This window comes from Equus caballus, chromosome 28, assembly GCF_041296265.1.
Source record: "Equus caballus isolate H_3958 breed thoroughbred chromosome 28, TB-T2T, whole genome shotgun sequence".
NCBI lineage: Eukaryota > Metazoa > Chordata > Mammalia > Perissodactyla > Equidae > Equus > Equus caballus.
Genome location: NC_091711.1, coordinates 28,396,474 through 28,421,830, shown reverse-complemented (window position 1 = coordinate 28,421,830; position 25,357 = coordinate 28,396,474). Strand labels below are relative to the sequence as shown.

At 40.2% G+C, this 25,357-nt stretch overlaps 1 long non-coding RNA gene across 1 annotated transcript in view; it reads left to right on the top strand.

Moving 5' to 3' along the window:
- LOC106782690 (uncharacterized) overlaps window positions 1–25,357 on the top strand; it is a 133,283-nt gene that overhangs the window by 40,530 nt on the left and 67,396 nt on the right. The window contains exon 4 of the long non-coding RNA XR_011433603.1: window positions 24,672–24,758. This is a non-coding gene — a long non-coding RNA (uncharacterized lncRNA). The remainder of the gene's footprint in view (window positions 1–24,671; window positions 24,759–25,357) is intronic.

The following is a 25,357-nucleotide window of genomic DNA, read 5'->3' as shown; positions in this document are numbered from 1 at the left end:
TGATCTTACAAGATTTCCTCGTCAGTATGGCCGTGTATTAGGGGAAGAGTTGGAGTGATGCCTAATTCCACCTTCTCTCTTACTCCTTGAATTTAGAACTATTTGAGAAGTAGATTCAGGGGTCATTCAGGAGATGGACGTATCAGCCTTGCTATTGTAAAGTGAATTGGAAAATGTGGTTGGATCCATGACTGGGGCTTCCTTTCCCCAAGTTCTAGAGCTTGGGTTAACCCCCCTGAGGGAAAGTTTCAGTGTTTAGACCAGACTCACATACCCAGAATTGCTGTCTTGCACTCTGTGAGCCCCAATAGTGTGAGCAGAAAAAGAAATAAAACCCCATAACTGGGTACTGTCTTTTTTAAAAACTGAAATAAAATTTAAATTCAGTAAAATTCATCATTTTCCATGTATAGTTGGATCAGTTTTGACAAATATATAGAATTGTGTAACCACCATCACAATCAAGATAGAGAACAGCTCCATCACCCCAGGAGGTTCCCTCCTATGCCTTTGCAGTGAATGTCCTCTCCTTTCCACCCTCACCTCCAGATCCTCAATTCTGATCAGATTTCTGTCTCTATAGCTCTGCTTCTAGAATGTCATATAAACGGGATTATACAGTATGTAGCATCCATGTTGCTGCGTGAGTCAGTTTGTTTCTACTTATTGCTGAGTTGTGTTCCATTGCATGGATGTATCACAGTTTGTTTATCCATTCACCAGTTGCTGGACATTTGGGTTGTTTCCAGTTTTTGGCTCTTATGAATAAAGCTGCTTTAAACATTTGTCTGCAAGTGTTTGTGTGGACTTAACATTTTCGTTTCTCTTGGCTAAATTCCCAGGAGTGTGGTGGTTGGATCCTATGGTAAGCGTATGTTTAACTTTGTCAGAAATGGTGAACTGCCTTTTTAAGATATTAATTCCACCCAGTGGAGGAAGATGAACCAATGTATGTTACACTCTAATCTCTCACAGGCAGGTAAATTTCTCACTTGGGGATGAGTAAGTGAGGAGTGTGGAGAGAGGATAGAAATATGACTTTTTTATAGTGATTCACAACCCTGGAGGAACATTAGAATCTCATGGGAAGCTTTTATAAAGTTTAAGGCTAGTTCCCCCTCCCCTCCCCTTCAGAATTAATAGGTTTTTGGTGGAACCTTATATTTTTTAAAGAGCTGCAGATGATTCTAATATATAGCAAGGATTGAGAACCACTGCTCTAGTGGAAGTTCCCACATGGAAACATGGTGCTTCTTAGTAACCAAGAGGCCATTTCCTTGATGAAAAAGAAGAAGTAATATGATAAAATTAGTGGTAACTTTCATGATGTTGCATGAAATAGTATGAGACTAGTAACATTTTGGGTTCTAAATATATTTTTAAAAATGTAACATCTTGTGGGGGCCGGCTCCATGGCTGAGTGGTTAGGTTTGTGTGCTCTGCTTTTGTGGCCCGGGGTTTTGGTGGTTCGGATCCTGGGCGTGGACCAAGCACCCCTCGTCAGGCCATGCTGGGGCAGCGTCCCACATAGCACAACCAGAAGGACCTAGAACTAGAATATACAACTATGTACTGGGGGGCTTTGGGGACAAGAAGAAGAAGGAAAATAAGATTGGTAACAGATGTTAGCTCAGGTGCAAATCTTAAAAAAAAAATAGCATCTTGGATAAAGTTTTTAAAATATATGCAAGGAAGAGAACTGTAATTCTGAATTACTTAGGCCACCTTAAATTGTATTTCAAAATATTTTGTGTTCTCATATAGAAATCTTGCTACTCCTTTTCCAGGTTAAGTATATAAAGAGACTTGCAATAATTTTTTGATTAATTCTGCAGAGTCTCCCAAGGACATTACCTCTCCTGATTGGTTGAATATATTTTGTTAGGATAAAGACAAAATTCAGAAAAGAAAAAAAATTCAATTTTAAATGGTGCAATTTCCTTGAGAAATTCTAAGCTAATTTTAGACTATGATTCACGAAACAAACTACTGTTTAGTACTTTCGATTTGATTTGAAAGGAATGCCTTTTGAAACAGCTTTATATATTGTTGACCCATTTGAAAAACTTCTTATCTTGTCTCATGTTCTTTGGGCTTAGTTTGTAGTTCAGAATCTCAACTTCACTCTAAAAAGTGTTGAATTGTCAAAGTAAAGTGTTAATTATTCAAGAAAAATATCTCTACATTTTACAGATGGGTTTCTCATTTTTTTTTAGAAGTAAAATATAGACAGGCTACTTTAGGGTGATAATTCCAAAATAAAAATGAAATAAAATGATGGTTAATAAAGAAATGAAGTCTCACTGGGCACAGGAAGCTCCGAATTAGCTGGTCTGGAGAGTTGAAATCTGAGGACAAATCAATAGATGGCATGTTTTACAATGTCTTTCCATGGAATATTTACAATGTAAACTGATAATTACTTATGATTGTTTTGAATTACCAACTCTACCGAAAAGGGCAAAAGGAAAGAAAAAAGGAAGGTTCTTTATCATGAATACCATAAGCTCATTGATGAAGAAAGAACTTAACTATACAAACATTATTATAGCAACATGAGTGGAACTTTAAATGAAAGAAAAATATTGCACTCACGTTCCTGCTACCTGAAAATTAATCAGGTCTCGTTTTTCATTTTTTAGGTTTCTTTTGTTGCATTTATTAGATGGAATGTTGTTCATTTATCATTTCCAAACTGTAAGGCACACAGCCCAGGTTTGTTTTGTTTTATTTTGTTTTGGTATTATAATATTGACATGGAAATCTTTATGCAAGTTTAGGAAAAAATTTTGGATTATTTTCTTAGAATAAATCCATGGAAATAGGATTTCTGAATCAAAGGACATAACATTTTAATGGTTCTCTACTATGTTAACTCTTCTTTCAGAAAGCGTTATCATCCCCGTTTACTCAATGCAGGTACAAGTGCACCAACTCACCAGTCCCGGGCATTCTAATTTGAAATCAGATCGATATAAAGTGATATCTCATTGCATTTTAATGATTATTCCTTTGATTATTAGAAGGGTTGAACTTTTCCCTGTATTTGTGTTTACTAATTATAATTTCTAATTTTTGATGCAAACTGTTTGATTATGTCATATATTCATTTGTGTCCAGGGAGCCTTAATAACGTTCTTACCAATTTTTACAAGCTCATTTTAGTGTAGGTATTAACCTTTGCTTGTTTAGTTACTGTCAATATTTGATCTGTTGTGTTTATTTCCAGTTTAGTTTTTTTGTTGTTGTTTAGCACGTTTTGAATTTTCAAGGATAAACTTATTGATCATTTCCCTTACAGTTTCTTCTATTGCCTCAAAACTTAGAAAGTTATTACTCCTCCAGAGATTTGAGCTGAGCTTGTTGTCAAACCCAATGAGCTCCTAGTGCTGTGGCATGCTGGGAACTTAATGGTAATGGGAGTTGAGTAAGGAAATCAGGACAGATAGAGCTAAGGTTATACCATAGTTGTAGTGTTAATTTGTGTTTGTGTGTGTGAAGCATTTTCCCACAGAGAAATTATGCTGTCCTTCCTGAGAACTATCAATACCTTCAGTGAGGCTGGTACCCATGAGACGAGACTATGTGGTAAGAAGAAAGTAGGGAGTGTGGTGCTTTATGGGAAATTCAGCTTCAGGGAAGTAGCCAACTAGTTTATTCACATTCAGAATGATTTTTTGGTTCTGTTTTGGTTGTTTGAGATGAATTGATTGTAAATAGAAGTCTACCTAAAACATAGCTCCGGAAAAGAATGAAATCTCACAATGGTGCAACTGTTGCTACATAGTTTCCTGCTTGCCCTCAAATTGACCAATTTCAGAAGAATGGTGGAGATCTCATCTTACAACATGTTGTAACGAAGAAGGAGGGGTTAAGAAATCATACCGCCTCATTGCCACATGCCTGGAGTACTTACAAGAACTAGAGATTTTCTGGAACGCCCTTGGTTCAGTTATTCTATTTTGTTGATGGATGTTCACTCCTACTCGTCAGATCATAGGCCCTAACTTGTGTTCAAAAGGTAGATTCACCACAGGAATTTGGCAACAGATTCCTAGCTGGTGTTCTCAACCTCGTTCTTCTCTTCTAATCCGTTTTGCTTATCTTTGTTTAAGAAAAAAAAAGAACACAAAAAATTATTTTACTGAAGTTATATTGGCTTATCATATTGTGTAAATTTAAAGTGTACATTATTGTATATCAGTTTCTGTATAGACTGCATCATGTTCACCACAATCTAGTCTAGTTTTTGTGTATCACCACACGTGTGTGCCCCTTTCGCCCTCTACCCTCCCCTTCCCCTCTGGTAACCACAAATGTGTTCTCCTTATCCATGTGTTTTTTAATCTTCTATATATGAGTGCCAATGCTTAATTTCAGAAGCTCTAATGGTTCCCTACTACTCATTGCAACAAGCCCAAACTTCTTTTTCCAGGTTTAAAGACCCTGCCCTACTTAGGTAACTTTTTCTCTTGCTTTCTGGACACTCACATTTGCTCCAGGTAAGTACCTCTGGCCTCTTTTCTTTGCAATGCCCTGTTCAGTCCCATCTGTTACGCCTTTGCTTCCCTTCTGTCTTAGTCTATTTGGGCTGATAAAACAGAGTATGATAGACTAGGTGGCTTATCAACAACAGAGATTTATTTCTCAGTTCTGGAGGCTGGGAAGTCCAAGATCAAGGCACCTGCAAGTTTGGTGTCTGGTGAGGGCCTGCTTCCTGATTCACAGATGTGTCCTCGCATGATGGCAGGGACAAGGGAGCTCTCTGGGATCTCTTTATATGAGCACTAATCCTATTCATGAGGCTTCTACCCCCAGGACCTAATCACCTCCCAAAGGCCTCACCTTCAGATACCGTCACACAGGGGATTAGGTTTCAACATATGAATTTTGGGAGGACACAAACATTCAGTCTGTAGTACCTTCTATGCCTAATGCTTCCTTCTTGGAGGCTTTCCCTCCTTTCCTCACTTAAAACCAGACTCACTTGTCAAGTGACTTGCTCAAGTGTGACGTTAAACAAAATAAAGCACATGTAGAGCTCACCCTCCCGGGAAGTTTTGGTGCCACTGCATAGGTAAGGCTCTGGGTAGAATCTTATCAAAGGCTGCTCTAGCCTCTGAGAGGTGGTTTTCCCTTGGTGGTTCTCATGTGTCTACTGTTTTTTCTTGAGTCAGTGCACAATTGTTGGGCAGCATCCTGGTTCTTAAGGGATGCTAGATAGGCCCCCACAAATGTGATCTGTATATTGAAGGTATTGGCCTTGGGTGCTATGCCAGGAGCAAATCACTTTATTCTTTCTTATCACTACCTTCAAATAAAACTTTCGGGGCTGGCTCTGTGGCCGAGTGGTTAAGTCCGCGCGCTCTGCTGCTGCGGCCCAGGGTTCGGATCCTGGGTGCGGACATGGCACCGCTCATCAGGCCATGTTGAGGCGGTGTCCCACATCTCACAACTAGAAGGACCTGCAACTAAGATATACAACTGTGTACGGGGGAGTTTGGGGAGATAAAGCAAAAGAAAAAATTGGCGACAGTTGTTAGCTCAGGTGCCAATCTTTAAAAACAAAACAAAACAAAATAAACTTTCAAATAAACTCCACTGCAAGCTTCGTTTTTTTTTGTTTTGCTGGACATTGGGGATTAGAGCAGTTCAAGTTATTAAAAATTCTAGCCCAAGCTAAATCAAGACTTTAATGACATATCTGATTAAAAGCTTCTCCTTCTATGTTCTTCCAGAGACTTAAAATGGGAAGGGGAGAGGCAAGGTCTGCCTTTTCTTTCTTCTTCTCACCACCTCTTGCCCCTGCTTGCCAGATACTCCAGAGTTAGTCTGTGGGGAGGGGCTAGAGTTGAGGGATATATTTTTTAAATCTAGTAGGTGTTAGTCTGTTAAAACCCTCTGCATAGCAAACATTCAAATATTGACCATTTTTAAAATAGTGGACTTTTGTGGGTTCTTTGGGGAATCCCTATTGGAGACCTCTGACTTTGCAACGTTTCCTGACATGGGCGAGGCGTTCTCTTGCCGCCCTCTTCTGATATGCCCTCCACTGTACTCCAGCAGTTGACACTGTGTAACCTTTTTCTGCTGAGAGAGCCTGGAGCCTGGTGGGCAGTATTCTTGAGTGAGGTCCTTTCAAGGAACTCTAGCCTGGTTATCCTTTGCAGCACCCATTTGGCCCACAGGTAACCTGGCAGGTTGCTTCTTTCAAGTCTGGAAGGGCAGTGTTCTTTCTTTGCTCTCCATCATAGGCAGCTGCAGCCGGCCTCTTCCCTTTTCTAGGTGAGAATCAGGCACTAGTCTCTGTGCTCCTCAAACTCCAGGGAACACAGTCAGAGCATCTGTGGTAGGCAGAATAATGGCCCCCTGCAGACATACACACCTTAATCCCTAGAACATGGAACCTGTGAATATATTACCTTACATGGCAAAAAGGACTTTGCAGATGTGACTGAGGTTATGGACCTCGAGATGGGGGGATTATCCTGGATTATTTGGTGGGCTAAATCTAATCATCTAACCCCATGAGTCTTTACAAGTGGAGACCCTATCCCAGCTATAGGCAGGGAGGGAGCTGTGACTACAGAAGCGTCAGAGAAATGTGACACTAGAAGGATCCCTTCCACCATTGTTGGCTTGAAGATGGAGGAAGAGGCCACAAGCTAAGGAATGCAGTGACCTCGAGAAGCTGAGAATGATCCTCAGCTACAGCCAGCAGGAAAACGGGGACCCAAGTCCTTCAAATACAAAGAACTGAATTTCACCAACACCCTAAATGAGTAGGAAACAGATTATCCCCTAGAGCCTCCAAAAACGAACTTAGCTTGCTGACACCTGGATTTTAGTCAGGTGAGACCCCTACTAGACTTCTGCCCTATAGACTGTAAGATAATAAATTTGTGTTGTTTTAAGCCACTAAATTTGCACTAATTTGTTATGGCAGCAATAGAAAACTAATATACTCTCTCCCAGATTTTCTCCCTGGGTCTTACTGGTTTCTGCCTCTTTGTAAGTGTGGGGTAAGAGGGAGGTAAGATTGTATCCTTCCCTTGACAGGAACTCTCTACCTCCATTCTCTACCATTGCTTTTCTTGAAGCTTCTCTCAAGCCAGCCCTGATGACCTACTGGTTAAAGTTTGGTGCTCTCACAGCTTTGGTGGCCTGGCTTTGCTTCTCGATTGTAGAACCACACTGCATGTCTGTCAGGTGCCATGCTGTGGCAGTGGCTCACATAGAAGAAGTAGAGTGACTTATAACTAGGATATACAATCATGTACTGGGGTTTTGGGGAGAAAAAAAGTTGAAGCTTCTCCCGCATGGTTTGGGAAGGCAATGGTGTGTTTTTCTATACCACTGGATTGACAACTTTGTTAGCACTCTTTCTTATATATAGGCTGGAGGTGGATGTCTTGCTGTGTCTACCACCTTATTTAAGCACCTTACCTCCTCAGTCACAGTGCAGAGGCAGGAAAAGCCTCATTTAACCTCGTTGGACAATAACAATCGTAAATCTTGTCCCTTGTTCTGTGTTTCAGTGCTTGCGCATATAGACCATCTCTAAGCATTTCCATTACTCTCTAGCTACTTGAATTCCTCTGCCAGCCTAGGTCTCCTGTATGGAGATCCTGTTACTGATTGTCCTCTGCATTTTGATGAACACATCCCTCATGCTGAACTCTGTACACTTTAGGTCCTATTACTTGTCTGAAATTAATTTCTGCGACCAAGTCAGTTCCTTCAGTCTCTCATTCCATTTTATGAAAATTGCCAGCAGGACATCATCCTTTCATCTGCACCTTCCACAGCACAGACAGAACCTCAGGTTTGGAGGAGTAGAGAGGACCCTAAAGATCAGCTGTTTCACTACTTCTTTCTTCCCACTCCTTACTGTCATCCAAGATAATGCATATGTAAGATCCACAGAGGATCTCACCACTTGTGGTGGCAGCTAATTCCATTGTGGAGACTGTCTTTGCGCTCCTGAGGGCAAGGACCAAATCTTATCCATCGTGGCAACACCAGCCCCAACTCAGAGCCTGGAGTATGGCAGTAACTCAGTGAATGAATGAGTGAATTAATGAGTAATTGAACGAATATTGTTGGGCCCAAAACTGACTTCTCTGGGTTTCCATAAAGTCTTCCTTAGGATGATTCAGAATGATTTAAATCCCTTCTCTACAGAATGGCCTTTAACTATATAAAGTTATCCTGTCCTAATTAAGTCTTTTTTTATTATCTGATATATTTTCAGTCCCCCAAAGGAGAATCCTACACATCAAATTACAACCCTTTCTACTTTAGTTGTATGATAGCCTCCTGAGGAATGTACAGTTTTCTGGAACACATTCAGCATGAGGGTGGGCCGGAAGTGATTGTGCAACTATTGCAAAAGTCTGTGGTTTAAATCTGTCCAAAAGTCTTATCTCAGCAGTGCAGATGCAGGACTCTGCCAGTAGTCGCAGCTTCTCTGTTTCCCATTGTGTAGTCTGCAGATAGCTCTGATGAGGACAGAGGGTTTATATGGAAGGTGTCTTGATGTGTTTTCAGTGTAACAGGATATCGAATGGGACTTTTCATGATGTCTTCAAATTTCCTCTGAAGCCCCAAAGGTGAGAACAAAAGGTGATAAGTATCCCCAGATTTCTGAATCAGGTACTAGCACTGGACATATCCATGCAGACATTGTCAAAAGACAGCAAAACTGGTAGGTACAGTGACTATCAACCTCCTTCACACACCTCCAACTGTTTCAGGAGAAAGGGGATTAAAGAGGCTCTGGGCAGTGGACAGTGTTGTGGCATTTCCCTTTCTCTTCTTATGAGGAGGCCCTTGAGAGGACTGGGGGCTCTAGCAGTGTCCCTGGGATTGGAATAGAGCAGAGTGAGAGAATTCGTGGAGAAATGGATATGTGTCTTCTGGAATTTAGGGACGTAAATTGATGGAAACTGGTGCTTGCTCCTGCCTGATGAGTCTGGAGTGTGGGAGGCTGGTCAGAACAACCAGTGAACCCTAAATGAATGAAGAGGGCAGCAGTTAGAGCTGTCTGTATGACGAGAATTTGTAATGGTGAGGATATGTGCTTTCCAGGAGTTACAATGGAAGATAGCTGGCATTGAACCAGGAGGGGACCCCAGCAATAAGCTGCTATCTGGTTTATTTCTGAGTAGGAGCTGAGATGTTTGCAAGAAACTTCTGGCAGAAGTGAGAGAGTGTGTTTGCTTTGAGGGGAGGCTTTTCAGCCAGGTAGACACCACAGGGAGCCTTTGAAAGTCTCACAAATGTATCCCATTGGAGAGAGTCAGCATATAGGCTCTTCCAACATCAAGGCCATGGTCTACTGTATTATAACAGTCCCTACCACAAAAGATACATTTAGTCATTTTCCTCTAATCCCCCTGCTCCATGTTTTGACCCTGGAGAAGCCAGAAGCAGCAGGGTGAGGGGCAGGAGGGTGAAGGAGATGGAAGAAAGACAGATGGCACTTCCTTTCCATGCTGTAGGGCTGTAGTCCTCAGGTCACAGGTTGGGGTAAGGCTAGAGGTATGGTGAGGGGGAACTCTGAATTGGATATGTGATTGAAGTTTTAACTAGGACTTTTAAATGAGTTTTAATTCTTGAAAATAACTTAAGAATCTATAGGATATGCCTGAGATGTTGCCCAGGGGTGGAGAAGGGTGATTTGACAGAGCATGTTGGGAAGGAGTGATTAGAAAAAAATAAAACTCTTATCTGTTATACACCACTGAGTTTTGCCCATTCGAGAAACTGATTAAATAGCAATTTTAGGTAAATTCCAAGGAGGCCAGGCCTTAGGGATGGGTAGGCAACAGACTGTTCTTTGGGACTTTGGTATTATGGACTCTGTTTTTCTGAAGTTTTTGATATTGCTGTTTAATTTTTTAAAAGTTTTTATTTTGCAATGATATTACAACTCAGAAAAGTTGCAAAAAAATAGAGTTCCCCTATATTCTTTCCCCAGCTTCCCCTAATGTTAACATCTTATATAACCATACTAGAATGATCAAAACCGGGAAATTAAGATTGATGCAATACTGTTAACTAATCTACAGACTTTAAGTTTTGCCAGATTTCCCGTGAACGTTCTTTTTCTGGCCAGAATCCAATCCAGGATCCCACATTGCAGTTAGTCGTAATGTCTTCTTTGTATCATTAAATTTTAAGATTGGAAAAGACATTAAAGGTCTTCTTGATGAATCACCATGTGGAGTCTTGAATTCCCTCTATAAAAATCCCTGTTAATCATATTTTTGCAGAAGATGCCTCCAGGGCCAGTCTGTTATAAATGGGACCCAGGTCTGTGAGAAAGTCCAGAGTGATGTTTTGCTTTCTTAAAGCTTCCACCAGTTGGTTCTGGTTCTTACCTTTTAGAACAAAACTATTTTCCCTTCTACATGACAGCCTTCAAAAATTTGAGGACCATTATATTTCTACTCCCTCTGGAAACCCCACTCCCCACTCCTTCCACCAAATCCTTTCTGCTTTAAGGTGGACATTTTCAGTTCCATCAACTTTTCCTCATATAACATGGTTTTAGGTCATCCTACACGTGGGTCACTATACCCCAAACAAGCTCGAGTTGCATATATAGACGTAGATGTGGGCGTATCCATCTATTTATCTATGTAGTGCCTGAACAGAGAAAAATCAAAGCTATCATCCTCCACATTCTATAGACTGTCTCTGCAGGCAAAGATTACGTGACCATTTGTATAAAGGTAGGCAGGCCCTACGTAGACATGCTAATTTTAAATAGCCATTTTCAGTGAACTTAAGTAGGTAATCTAATCTCCTGTGTCAGTTGCTAAGAGAAGTTTGGCATCTTTCTTAGAAATAATTTCTAGAGTGGAAACCTGGACAAGGTAGATAAGTTTTCCATACATGATTGGCTTGGCAAGATTCTAATTGAAAATGGTGCCCGGCTAGAGGATCCTGTTATATCTTCTCCAGAAAAAGAAAAGGTGATATATTTTCAAAAATTAGAACAAACTCTCAATGTATTGGCAGAATCTAGGATAACTTCCATTTACTGGACAGCTGATGGAAATGGATTGAGAAACACAATGTTGCCTGAAATATTTATGTTTAAAAAGAATTCTCAAGACGTGTTTTATCAGTCTTCTACTGCCTGTACCCTGGTTCAAAATGCAGGGTACGTTTTGACCTTACCTGTACTGTGTGAGTATTGCTAGAGGAGAGGCCTGGAGTACTTCTCTCCTCACTGTTCCCAGGGTACCTCACTTTCCTCACACTCTCAGAGTCTGCAGTTTCCAGAGATGAATGGCAGGAAGTGCAAAGGGATTGGAGATGGTGCACTTCATCTTGGAGATAAGCTCTAGTATGAATTCAAGCTAGAACACTTTGCATCTGTTCAGGGAGTGAGAGAACCAGCAATGGAGATACAGCGACTCTAGATGAATGTCTGCTTGATCCTGGGAATCAAGCCAAGGAATTGTCAACAGCTTTCCCTCCAGCAATGGATTCCATAGAGGAATTATACTAGCACTTAAGTGATGAGAAAGAGAAAAGCAGTCCCTGACATTCAGGAACTAGCCCTTGGTGGTGTTGTAAGCAGGCCTGGCACTCACAGCTAAGTCTGATGTGCTCTGGTTGGACATAAGCAGTTTCACAGAACATCAGCATCAGACAAGGCCACTCCATGACCACAATGCTTCAAAGCCAGAGCAAGAGCACTCGGTAATTATGTATGAACACAGACAACACATGAACATTGTCCAGGTCACAAAATGCCAAACATCCTTTGCCAGCTAAGATGAGTGATGGCTGCTTCCTTGTCAATTACAGTCTGCCTTCCTTGTAAATAAGACTTATTGAGATACCCAATTATAAAATTGTCCCTGTTTTCTGACGGTGCAAGATCTGCCAAATCACCCAACTGAATCCCAAATCCTATAATAAGTTTTTCCTAACATCCTCTTACTGAAATGTCCATGGTTCCCCATGGCATGCATTCTGTCTCACTGCAACTGGTTATAAGTCCAACTTGTTCAATCCATTACTGATGGTCTTTGGCTTGAGGGCATTGATGGTGGACAGACAGTGGGACAATCGATACTTGGCAAATACCCATTAAAGGTATCTCTTCTTTGAAAGATAAGCAAACAATAAAATGAAACAAGACATAGAGTCTAGGGAAAAAATTACCACTGAATAAAGAAAAAAGAACTCTATCCCTAGACTTAGTTAGGATCCCAAGCTATACCTTCCCATAATTCCATTTTTGTACTGTTCATCATAGAATTCCAAAAAAACTAATATTTAACAGGAGAATTAAAATCCTAATTGGAAGTATTAAGGAGCCAAACTGATACTGTAGAATATGGAAGTGGTGATATCAAAAGGAAACTTTAGAGGTTTTCCTAGAATGCAGAGAAAGATAATGGGAAAACACGTCGTGGACAGGAAGTGATTCAACCCAAGAAGTATTTGTGTTCCCAACGAAGAAATAAGAGTGAATGTAATAGAAGTAATGCTGGTTACTGTAGATTGGCTTCCTTGGAATGCATTCCAACCCTCTGATAGTATGCAGAGACTGGAAAGCCAAATCCCACTCTTTCCAGAATTGCTTGCAGTTTTGGATGTGATTTAAGTTCTGCAAGACGATGCACTCAAGTGAAACTGGATTTAGAACTCAGTCACGTGGGAGAGAGGGAAGTTGTGGGGCATCCAGTTTTCTGGTGCTGATTATGGCAGAGGCGACTCTAGAGGCAGCTTTCCAGTTCACTGATCAGTTTCCTGATGAGGATGGGGCGGCTGAGTTCCAGAGCCAGCAGGTGTGGCAGTGGCTCCTGTCTTGGCAGGCAGCCTCCTGATTCTACACTCCCTAGCTGTGGCTGGAGCAGCAGCTTTATTGGCAGCCCACTTCTCAGAGGTGCCTTTGGGAGTCGCTCATGGAAGGTCAGTCTAGAGCAGCACTATCCTACAGAAATGTAATATGACGCATAGATGTAATTTAAAATTTTCTAATAGCTGCAGTTAGTACAAAGAACTAGGTGATGCTAATTTTAATAATATATTTTATTTAACCCAAAATGTCCAAAATATTACCATTCCCACATGTAGTCAATATATCACATTCTTTTTTTTTTGTACTGATGCATATCTCATTTGAGAATAGCCACTTTTCAAGTACTCAGTAGCCATGTGTGCTTCCTATATTGGACAGCACAGGTCTAGAGTCTGTTTTTCAGTTCTCCTGGTGATTTAGTGAATAATTTAATACCTTGTAACAGATCTCTCTGCTTAAACTGGTGAGTTGTGTTTTCTGCAGGTGAATACTAGCTGATAGAGAAGCAATAACTGGATAAGAATAAACATGAAAAAGATTCAATATTTACCAGCAAAATTAATAAAAAGAAAACCATACCCAGACCCACTCAGACAAATTCTTTGAATTGTAAAGATAAAGAACCTCAGATGCATCCAGACAACCTCCCCTGCCCCCTTGCAAATCTATTAAAGAACAATATACAGATTGGCCTCAGCCTTCTTTCCTGCAAAACTAAATGGCAGAAGGAAATGGACCAATGACTACATATATATTTGGGGGATAAAAGATATGGCTTGAGAATTTTATACTCAGTCAAGTTGTTTTTCAGGTGTAAACAGAGCAGAATGACCTTTAGGTATGCAAAGACTCATGAAATATAGCATGCATAGAGCTTTCTTGAAAAAGTTCTTTGCAGTTTTTTTCATATCATATTTTTTCATATCAACAGATTTTTCCCTGTTTTGCTTCTGCCTCTTTTTGTTTCATAATTTTTTTGTTCTTTTTTTCCTGGCTATTTTTCTTTAATTTATCTTTTGAGGATACTAAAATATATTTATTTTTAAAAAATTTAAAGTGTGTCCTTTTTATTTTCTTAGTAGTGATTGGTAGTGTTGGTTATCTTTCTTAATATTAGTTTTCTGGATTTCAGTTTGCAGGCCTTTCTTGGGAAGGAGGATGGAAGATTTTATTTCTTTATTATTCTGTCTATTGTTTCTCTCTGATTCCCCCCACTCCCCATTCTAACAGTTTGAGGTTTGTCTCCACCTGGTCCATGGAGTCCCCAGGTCTTGTATCAGCTGCTTGGTGTTCCTGCCCCGCAGGGATGTTGGGGCTATCACAGATACAGTCCCTGAGCCCATAGATGATCTGCCTGGAACCCAAGTGGAGAGGCTGAGGCTTGCCTTCCTAAGCTTGCAGCATTACAGGTGCTGTGGTTGTGGTCACAGACAGCAATCGGTAGCAGCTGTTTTTGTCCTCCCTTCTTGAGGTGGGGGGCCTCACCTTAGCCCCTGGTCCCAAGCCAGGAGCCCAGACTCCTGTGGGCTATTCCTATTCCTGTCGCTAGGGGCTACAGTCAGCTGGTATGCTCTGGGGTGACCCTATTGTTTTACAGCCAGAGTTTGTACTAATTGGTTTCAGCATCCGTCCTCACTGGTTGGTGCCTGTGCGGTGCTAGTTATTAATATTAACAATATCAATCCTGCTTGTTACCCCACAGAAGCTGAATTGCTGACCACCTCAGATTGCTTCTGACCTGGAGCCCAGCAGGCCTGTAGCTTTATCCCCATTTATTGCTTTTCATTTTGGTTCTAGTCTGGGACGTGTGTTCATTTTGGTTTTGAGCATGCTTTTTTTCTTCTGTATTTATCTTTTATGCAAAGGAGCAGAGGAGAGGACCTCAAAATAAATACTTACTATTTCATTTTCTTTTTTTGAAGATTGGCACCTGAGCTAACATCTGTTGCCAGTCTTCTTCTTCTTTTTCTTACTATGTCATTTTGACAACAAGTTTTCTTGAAGTTGTGGTCCAGATGACCAAGACATTTATCAAAATGAAAGTTATAGTATTAAAGAGTTGGTGGAGAGTGCTGAAATTTTTAAAATAAAGTCTAATTGACTAATTGTAGACACAAAATTAGGTGTTAAAATTCTTTAAAGTGAATATATAAAATTTAAAATTAATAATTTTCCTAATAATGTAGTGTTATTATAATATGTGAAATAATAATAAACACTAGAACTTGGGAGTGGGTGAAGAGAAATAAATACTACAAAATTAATATGCACATTTTAAACAAAAATTCACATGCGCTTATAAATGGGGGAAAAAAGAAAGAGAGCACACAATTTATTTAAATAATTCATGGTTTAAAGTGGACATTACAAACTCCAATTATAGACTATTTAGAAAATATGGAAAATGAGAATACCATAAGGGATGAGGCCAAAGTTGTGTTCAGAAGCAAATTGATATTCCCAAGGGAATTCATTATTCAACAAGCAAGGCTTTAACCCAAGAAAAACAAACTGAACCAAGTTAAGGAAAGCAGTAGTAAGAATGAAGTATTAAATAAACTTAACACAAACCTTTGAATTAGACAACAGAAACAATATAGATTTAATACATTAAGCTAAGAGCTGATTCACTGAAAAACCACTATCTTTATCAAGAAAACCTTGTGAAAATAGAGAAGAAAAAATTAAAAAGTTAAAAATGAGAAATAGGATAAAATCAGAGACATAGAAGAGGTTAAGCTTTTATATAAAGAAGTTATTTTTTGTAGGAAGAATTACCAAAGTTTATAGCTGATAATACTGTCATGTATAACTGAAATTTGCTGAGAGTAGAACCTAAATGCTCTCACCAAAAAAAAAAAAAAAAAAAAAAAAAAAAAATGTGAGGTGATGGATGTGTTCACTGGATGGAGGAATCCTTTCACAATGTATATGTATATAAATCATCACAATGTGCATTAAATATCTTACAATTTTATTTGTGAATTATACCTCAATAAAGCTGAAAAAAAATAGTGCTCCATTTAAAAAAAAAGTGATAGAGGAATAAGTAAAAGAATATTGGCAAAAATGTTGTTTACTGTTGAAGCTGAGTAATGGATATGTAGGGGTTCATTACACTATTCTCTCTACTTTTATGTACGCTTAAAACTTTCCAGAATTAAAAGTTGAAAAATTTATAAGAGAATGTTGTGTCTGACTCTATGCTGATACATTTGGAAATCTCCCTAATGAAGTAGATGGTTTTCTGAGAAAACACATTACTAAAACTGACTCAAGAAGTGGAAAATCTGAATAGAACAACAATCCTGGAAGAAATTACAAGAGAATTACCTCCAAAAGAGATTTTTAAGATCTGATAATTTTATTAGTGAATTTCTTCAAGAAACGTATAATTCTTGTAGTCTGTTAAATAGAAATAAATGATACCATCAAATTCATTCTATAAAGTTAGCACAACCTTACTACTAAGACCTGATAGATGAACAACAAAAATGTCAAACTGTAGAACAGCTTTATTTGCAAATATATATGGGAAATTTCTGAGTGAAATAAGAAGGAAATGAAACTCAGTTGCATTCAGTTGATCGATCTCCTCCTAATCAATTTATCAGATTAAGAAAAGATCATCATTTCCTCTGTGAAACATACTGACTGATATTCACAGAAGGACAAATCTTCATACCAATTTGCTCTGGTGTGTTCTTGCTGGTTTACTCTGATTATGACAGGTTTCCAAACCAGTTTGTGTCAACTGTACTTCTTTATTTATGTAATGTAATTAAATATTTATGTACACTGATGAAATACGAGCATGGAAAAAAGAATTGTTCCTGTGAAAGCTAAATTGAATGTATTGGAAAAACTCAGTGCAAGTGAGTCAGTAAAAAATTAACTTAGGTAAGGATGAGACAACTATAAAATTTGAGAAAAAGTCACAAAAGTCTAGAAGTCTGCATGCATATTGTTTTATAAACAACTTACAATTCTGTTCTTTAAAGAAATAGGGAGTATCTTCTTTATGGGAAATAGCAATCCATTTGGGATTTAATTTAGGTAAAAAAGATGGTACAGAGTTCTAATTAGCAAACTGATAGTCAAAGAAAAGACTTTTCCCTACATATTAGGTAAGGTAACACTAGCTGTTATACTAGACAAACCCCCAAATCTCAATGGCTTGATACACTAACCAAAAATCAAATCTTACTCAAATAAGTTTAATATTAAAGGGAAATTACTGGCACATGTATAGGGATTATATTAAAAACATTTAACAACCAGTGCAAGATGAGTATTGGCCAATTAGAATGGACACTCAACTAATAAGAATGAATGCAAGCCATGTACAACCAAGAGGGCTAGTCCAGTGTGTACAAGTGAATAGATATACCTGGGCTCATGTGATTGAAAAATCCTGAAGCAGGCTTCCTTCAGGTAAGGCTTGATCTGGTGGTTCAACAATATACCAAATATACTCAGTTGATCTCTCTGCTCCACTTTCTTTGCTGTGAACTTGTCCTAAACTGATTCTCCAAGATGGTTGACAGCAGCTCTTAAGGTTATGTGCTTCAATATTCTTGTTTAGCAAGAAATAGGGAATATTTTTGTGTCAGCCTTTATAGCAAGACTCCTGAGATTCACCCTGATTAGACTGACTTGGGTCACATGCCCACCCTTGTGCCAATCATGGGCATGGCTTGTGTTGATTGACTTGGTCAAGGTCTATACCCAACCTGTTGTTGCAAGGGGAGTCAGATTTTCTTGAACCACTTGGATCCCTTGACAAGCATTAAGAGCTGTGGGGAAGGAATGAATGTGGATTCTGAGGAGATAGTCAACAAATATCCTCTATATTAAAGCAATATGTTGCAATAAAAAAACCAACATGCTAATCATAATGGATTAAAGGACGTTCTATATAAAAATATATGACAAAGAGTAAACACTAATATCTCCAAAGAAAAATGGGCAAAGTGCATAAATAAGCATAGAAAGAATATAACTGGCCAATAAGTATGTGAAAAGGCACATAATTTCATTAGTAATCAAAGAAATGAAAATAAAAACTGTCAACGTCATACTGCTTTTTGTGTAGTTAATTGAATAAGTATTATCCAAGGAGCGGGATTGTCCCGAATAATCCTGTGTGCTTACCTGGTGTTATGGACTGAATTGTGTCCCATCCAAGATTTCATAGGTTGAAACTCTAACCCCCAATATGACTGCATTTGGAGATAAGGGCTTTCAGGAGATAATTAAAGTTAAATTAGGTCACAGGACTGTTGGTCCTTATAAGAAGAAGAGACACCAGGAGTTCATGTGCATGACAAGGCCATGCAAGGCCACGATGAGAGGGAAGCCAAGGAGAGAGACTTAGGAAAAATAAAACCTGCCAACACCTTGATCTTGGACTTCCAGCCTCCAGAACTGTGAGAAATACATTTCTGTTGTTTAAGCCACTCAGATTATAGTAGCCCTAGCAGATTAGTATACCTGGGTTGCCTGGACCAGAGGCTAACTAGGAGTCAGGGCCTTGCCCTTCTCGCAGTTGGAGGGGCAGTGCCCAAGCTCAGCTTCTCATGGAACCTGGGCTTCTTCCCCGTGCCAAGGCAGGGACTGAACTGAAGCATCCTTGGGGTTCCAGAGCCTCCAGGTGCTGGGCAGCTGGCATTCCAAGACAATTCCTGTAAGTAGCTGGTGCCCCCAAACCAGACTGCTTGGCGTGCTGATAAGGCTGCTCTCTCATGGCTTGTCATATAAGAAGGAATAGGGCACGGGTCCAGCAGACCCTGGCATGCTTCTTCTCGGAATGAGGGAGTGACTATCGTCCCTTGTCATGCTGACCCTGGCCTTGAAACTTTCTTTATCCAATTAGGCCCATTCCTTAGCCTACGTCACGTGATGTGAAATTTCACCCAAACCCTAGTGGATTAAATGGCAACACCAGCTGCTGTGCTAGACAAACCCCCAAATCATGTTCAAAGGAACATCTTACATAGAAGAAAGATTAAAAAAATGCTATACTCAATGATGATGAGGTGCAGGTGATGAACATTCTCAGCTTGTCTGTTAGCCTAAAGCTAGTTACAACCTTTTGTAGAAGCAATTTATGATGTGTTTAAAGAGTCTTCAGTATACCACTTTTTAAAAAATATGGTAATATACTTATTAAATAGTGTATTTATTGCTATGCATCAAGATACCAGGGAAATTTAACAAAGTATGTAGTGTTAAACAGAAAACATTTTGGCTGTAACATTAGAGTTAAAAAATGCATAAAATTCTATTTTCTTCCCCTGAAGACACTGCATGTACCTTGTTATTGATAAGTTAGATGGAGAATCCGTGGAACAATAGAAAAGCTGTCACTCGCTGATCACGATTTCAATGGCAGTCTTTAAAACACACCTCTGTGCCTGCTGCCCTGCTTTGAAGACCAAAACTGCAACCTAAACACATAATGTGGGTCTGAGCAGTGAGGCCATCTTGTGGCCACTTGGAAGTTTCTGATTTCTGACACCCAGCAGTGTCCACATTCCTCCGCTGCAGCCCCTCTCACGGAGGTGTCGTCTTGAACGTGAAGCTGCTGCACAGTGGTGAGGACCTTTGGTATTTCCTGCACTAAATCTTCTGGAATGAGTCCAAGATTCAATTGCCAAATCCAAATTCCACTGTCTGTGGGCTGGTTAGTGTTGTAGAAGGATTTCATGCTATGTGGTATGTATGCACATGTCCTGTCTGTCACCTATTCACAGATAGGCTCATCTATCAATCATCTTGTTGAAATGGAAAGTTTTAAAACAAAAAGATTCCACTGGAAATACATAACGATCGGATACTGTGAACAGAAGCAGGACCAGATTGGAAGGACAGTACATAGAAAGAGAAACATATTTCTGGATTTTCCTAGTCTCACTCCTTTGTGGATAATTTATAAACAATTATAGTCAGCGCCCAGAAAACATGTTAACCCCTGTGTGAGTGAAAGAGAAATGTTATTAAGATATAAAGAATAAGTGAGTCATATTTTCTAACAGTCTCTTTTCCTGGACAAAGCCCTAGACAGAGATAAGAATCTACTAGAATTCTGACTTGAGTTGTGACAAGCAAATTTATCTTTGCTTAGCAAAGATATGCAAATACCTGGAGCATCGTTTTGATGATTTTATCTCACTGTGCTGTGAAATCACAACTTCTACTTGACTCTACATTACCAATTAGCTTTATAAATGTAGTTTCTTTCCAATTATCCTTGTGTATGAGATACAATATCCCTTTCCAATCCTCAAGTTCTCTTATTTCTTGTATTTTTTCTCTTGTGAATCAAAAATGTAAAATTTCCTTATAGATTAGAGATACAAAAACCAAAAAGCACATTTTGAGCAAAAAGTGGTTTTCCCTCCTTTTAATCACTTAAGTTTTCTTGAACTGTCTTTTTGGGTTGGAATGCCACATACTGGCTTGAATAACTGTGTGAATTATGAAACAAATGCAGACCTGTTCTTTGGCTACTTTGAGCTAGTGCAGAGAGATCAAAGGAACTGGAAGGAAAAACAAAGACCAAAGAGAATTGGAATGCATAGTGAATCTCTGTCTGAAAAATATATTGCAAAGTTTAGAGAGCTGCACTGTAATATTAACAGCCTATGCTTGTCTAGCGATTTCTAGTTTCTAAAGCGCTTTTATGTCCCTTAGCTCAGGACCACCTTAAAGAGAAGGGCAGGCCAGGCATTATTGTTTTCCTATTTCAAAGGAGAGCACAAACTTGGAGAAACTGAGTGCATAGCATATGGCAACCCACCCTATGAACACGGGAACTGGTATTTGAATCTGGGTGTGCTGACCCCAAATTGTAGCCTCTTTCTGCTTCACTACAAATTTCTCCACTTTGGTATCCTGTGTTCTCACGTGTTCAGCTAGGAGGACTCAAGGCTGTTGATCTTGCATTCCTGGGTCTCCTCCACACCCTCCATCTGCATACTACAAATGCTTTTTCCATGGAAGAACTCCAGACAGGGAAATATTTTGGAACTAGTCTGATATAAATACCAAACCCTATTTGTAATTTCTGCTTAGCCTATGACACTTGAAGGACTCCAAGGGGTGACAATTGTGAGTCCATGTGGCATCCCTTCTTGGGGCAGTGGGGAAGGGGGAGTGGCAAGTCAAAGGAGATTAGAATTATCCAGCCCCAGCTGAGCCCAGCTGCCAGGGACTAAGCTGAATTGGTAGTCAGAGGAAGACCCAGCAGAGAGCTCTGAATCAAATTTCAGTGGTTCCACCTCGAATGGGATTTTCTCATGGCTCTGGCAAGAGCCATGCTGGATTTAAAGTGAAATTAAGCTGTGGACTCTGGGGGACAGCACAGGAAATTACAAATGATAGCTGCTTGTCTCAATAACCACATCTGGTCGAGAGGCCCAATCCAGGGCCCCTGCTATGTGAAAAACGGGGATGCACTAGGATCCAGTTTTGAGCCCCTGGGAAAAGTTGTTTTAGAGCAGAGCAGAGACTCAGAAGGTTGGTTCTATTTCTTTACTAGCCGTGTGATCTTGAATCAGGCACACGGCTTCTTCAAGTCTCAGTTTGCTAATCTGCAAACAGGAGAGTAATAATACTTGTCTCTCAGGTTGTTTTTTTGTTTGTGTTTTTTTGGTGAAAAGCATTTTGTAAGCTGTAAAGTGTTCTAGAAATGCAGAATTTGTTATTATTGTTGTTACTTACAGGTGTTTCCTGGAGGAAAAGCGAATAGAGAGGGGCAGGCCTAGTGGTGCAGTGGTTAAGTTCGCACGTTCCGCTTCCGCAGCCTGGGGTTGGCCGGTTTGGATCCCGGGTGCAGACATGGCACTGCTTGGCAAGCCATGCTGTGGCAGGCGTCCCACATATAAAGTAGAGGAAGATGGGCATGGATGTTAGCTCAGGGCCAGTCTTCCTCAGCAAAAAGAGGAGGATTGGCATCAGATGTTAGCTCAGGGCTAATCTTCCTCAAAAAAAAAAGAAAAAAAAAGAGAATAGAGAAGCATAAAAAATAAGTGGGAGTACTGAAGAGAAGAAAAAGGAACAGTGATAAGACAAAGTAAATTTTTAAGTATTTATAGGCACCTGGAACCATGCTAGGAGCTATACAAATAAGGTTACCAGAATATAACCTGTTAATCCAAGGCTGTTGCATGAAATGGCGCAAAGCTGATATGCAATGGGGTAGAGGAGGGAGTTAGAGGAGGAAAGAGGAGTAACATCAGTGTAATGCCTGTGATGTGCAAGGCATTGTTGAAGATAACATTTCTCATTAAGCCTTCACATGAAGAACGTACCCACCTCATTTTAGGGAGGAGGAAACCCAGACTCAGAGACATTGAAATTTGCTCAAGGCCATGTGGCCAGTAATTGATAGAGCTGGGACTCTGCCTCTAAAGCATATCCTCATATGCAGACAGTGAGTCAACCAATAAAGTATAAATTAGGTAATTCACAGGATATGTTATCAAAAGGGTGAAGTCTGAGAAACAAAAAGGCAGCCCTGACAGCTAGAGTGACCAACACATCCCTGTTTGGCCATGACTGTCTCCGTTTTAGCACTGGAAGTCGTGGCCCAGTCCCTCAGTTGGCGGCCTCCTGGCTCCCAAGCAAACTGGGACAGTTGGTCACCCCACAGCTGAAAGCTAGTAACTGCCTTACTTGCTACCAGTTGGGTCATACTGTTCCCTTGGTGAACATAAGCAGTTTCATGGAATATCAATCTCTGATGAGGACTTTCACGGATGTGATGGAACAGGACAAAAATAAGACCACTCCATAATTAAGCCTAAGCAGGGATAAAGACAGACATGATGCAATTGCAAAAATGATCAAACACTCGCCTCTCCTGGCTATCAGGAGTGATTACTGCTTCTTCTTCAATGACTCCTCTAGCCTTATTTCTTTCCTCCTGCTCATCAGGTAAAAATTAAGGTAATCATTCAACTTCCCTGCTTTCTGACAGCTCCCAATTCACTTCCTCGAGCCCTTCCCCAAATAAGGTAGTACAGGCCCAACTCCTAGAACAAATCCTTCCTGATACCCTCTTTTGGAGACACTTTATGATTGTTCATGATGTCCCCATTAGGGAGCAGTCCCAACCCTCTTTGGCCTTAGATGTGTTCCTGGATGGTCGTTGACTACAGGACATTGTTGGGTCTTACCCGAGGGCAATGTGTGAAGAGGGGCCATCTTTTACTTGTGATAGTGTAATTCTCTCTCTCTGGGCCATCTCTACAGCTAGACCCGATGCTTCTTCAAAGCAGTATCACTTACTAAAATTGATAACTAGCATTTATTGAGAACTTCCACTCACCAGACGCTGCTAGGCTCCCCCCATGGATTGACCCATTTAAGGCTCACCTGCACTTTCTGAAGCAGATGCTGTAATTCTTATTTCACAGATGCCAAAGAGGAGACTGAATGAACCTACAGAAATTGCCCATAGTTGGTAAGGGGAAGAGCCAGGATTCAGAACCATTGAGTTTGACTCTAGAGCCCTACTGGCACTCACAGAACACTCAATGTTTGGGAAATAAGTCAATGACCAACTTATCTTCAAAAGAGTCAGAGAAAATCTTGGAACCATAATAGTACTAAAGTCTCCTGCCCTGAGCCATACACTGTTTTGAACACTTTATGTTTATTAACTTGATGCTTACAACAACTCCATACAGTGGGTACCACTATTACCTCCATTTTACAGATAAGGAAACTGAGGCCTGAAGAGGTACATAAAGCATTTATATAGAACTTATAATGAATAAAGTTATTTTCACATTTACATTTTCTAGGCCCTGTGAAATACTGCGTTTCATTAATCAAGATGTCATAGATTATTATGTGCTACTAAAACTAAAAAAAAAAGCTGCCAATTGCAATTTTTAAGAAGCTCCTGATTTTATTCAGTTTTCAGAGATGCTAAAATGTAAAGAAAGAGTAACATTTTAGAATTGATGAAATGGAGTAGGTATTATTTACCCCATTGTACAGAAGCAGAACCTGGGCTCAGAAATAAGTACATTTCTAAAGGTCACAAATGTGGCAATGGAGGGACTCGAATCCAGGTCCACAAAATATTCTCTTTCTTCAGTGCTCTTCTAAACATTATGGGAATCTTTGACCCCTGATTACAAAGGAGGACCAATTAAGTGTGTCTGACTCTAGGGCATCCCTAAGACAGAAGACTGTTTGGGCAAGGGAACACTTTTTGTTCAAATCACATCATGTGGATGGCCAAGTACTTCATCTAAATGCAGAGTGAGCTCTTCTTCTTTGCTTTTTTCACCTGAGTAAGACATTAGGTTCCTGTGGATCCTTTGGCCAAAGAGATTGTGTGAATGAACTCAATGTGCCTGGGAGATGCTTCTCTTTTCCAAGCCTCAGAGATTCTCTGTAGAACTCTCTCTCCCTGGGCTTCCCCAGTTGTGGTTTAGGTCTGGGATTGTCAACTTGCTTTTGGTTATCTTGGGTCAAAGATCTTGCAAGGAGTCTGACTCCATTTTTTGATGTTTGACTGTGGATAGCTTTTCTTTTTCACCCTGGGAAAGATTCACTCTGAGCTAACATCTGTTGCCAGTCTTCTTCTCTCCTTTTTTTTTCTCCCCAAAGTCCCAGTACGTAGTTGTATGTTCTAGTTGTAAGTCCTTCTATGTGAGCTGCCGTCACAGCATGGCTACTGACAGATGAGTGCTGTGGTTCCATGCCTGGGAACTGAACCTGGGCTGCCGAAGCAGAGCATGCTGAACTAACTGCTAGGTCATCAGGGCTGGCTCTGTGGACAGCTTTTAAGCCTCACCTCTTCCTCTTCCCCTCTGCCCTACAGGGAGGCAAGCCGATAAGAAAGCCAGAGTGCTCTCTCCTTTGGTGCTGGTGGGAGATTGAAAGCACACAAGCCCCTGCCAGTGTGTGGGTGAGTACTCTTACTCTGGCCCCACCCCCTGTCCACAACACATAACCCAACCCAACGTCCTTCCTTGGGTTCGCAAGCCATTTTGGACCTGATTGGAAGGCCTGCCCTGCTCTCTCCAGAAAAGCCTCAATTATGTAAATAATAAACCTTTTCATAGCCTTTTGGTATGTGTGTGCCATCATCAGCCTGGACATCCGAACCAAATTCTGAGTAGGGGTCCCTCCTGCTTCTGCAGATCCCTCGGGTCAGCTCAGCTGAGCTGCATCATCTCAAAGCTATTTAAAATCTTTTAACAGAGAAAAACATTAATCATTCCTACCTAGCTGCTTTTAAAATGAAGAGAAGTCATGCTCACCAGCTTCTGTGTTTAATTGAATGTCTATAGACACCTGTCTATAGCGGTTTGCTAGGAGAGCTGGCATTAAGTGATGGCTATGTGTCCTGCATGGACAGGATATTGAAGATTAAGGTAGGCGAGGGAAGACATTCCATACTGTCGTTTGAAATAGGCAAGGCTAAGAGAATCTGGATGGCTTTAAAAGCTTTTTCTGGAGCAAATGAGAGATGAAATGGATAAATCAGACAGTAAAAGAAAAATG